The following is a 234-nucleotide window of genomic DNA, read 5'->3' as shown; positions in this document are numbered from 1 at the left end:
CATAACAGCAGAATCGAAAACACAATAAATCTCGAAAACACGAACCGGAAATAATACGAAATTCCATCATTCCATCGCTATTGGCATACCGTGATAGCTAACAATATATCCGACTTATGTAGATGAGAACGCGTGTCATGTGACATACGAATAGATATAAATAGAAAGAAATCACATCGCTTGCCAGATATAATCTAATTCGAATGATTGATTTATCAACTTATTTGCTGTATG

Source organism: Penaeus monodon, chromosome 15, assembly GCF_015228065.2.
Source record: "Penaeus monodon isolate SGIC_2016 chromosome 15, NSTDA_Pmon_1, whole genome shotgun sequence".
NCBI lineage: Eukaryota > Metazoa > Arthropoda > Malacostraca > Decapoda > Penaeidae > Penaeus > Penaeus monodon.
The sequence above is the reverse complement of the archived record's forward strand: the minus strand, read 5'-3'. Positions refer to the sequence as shown.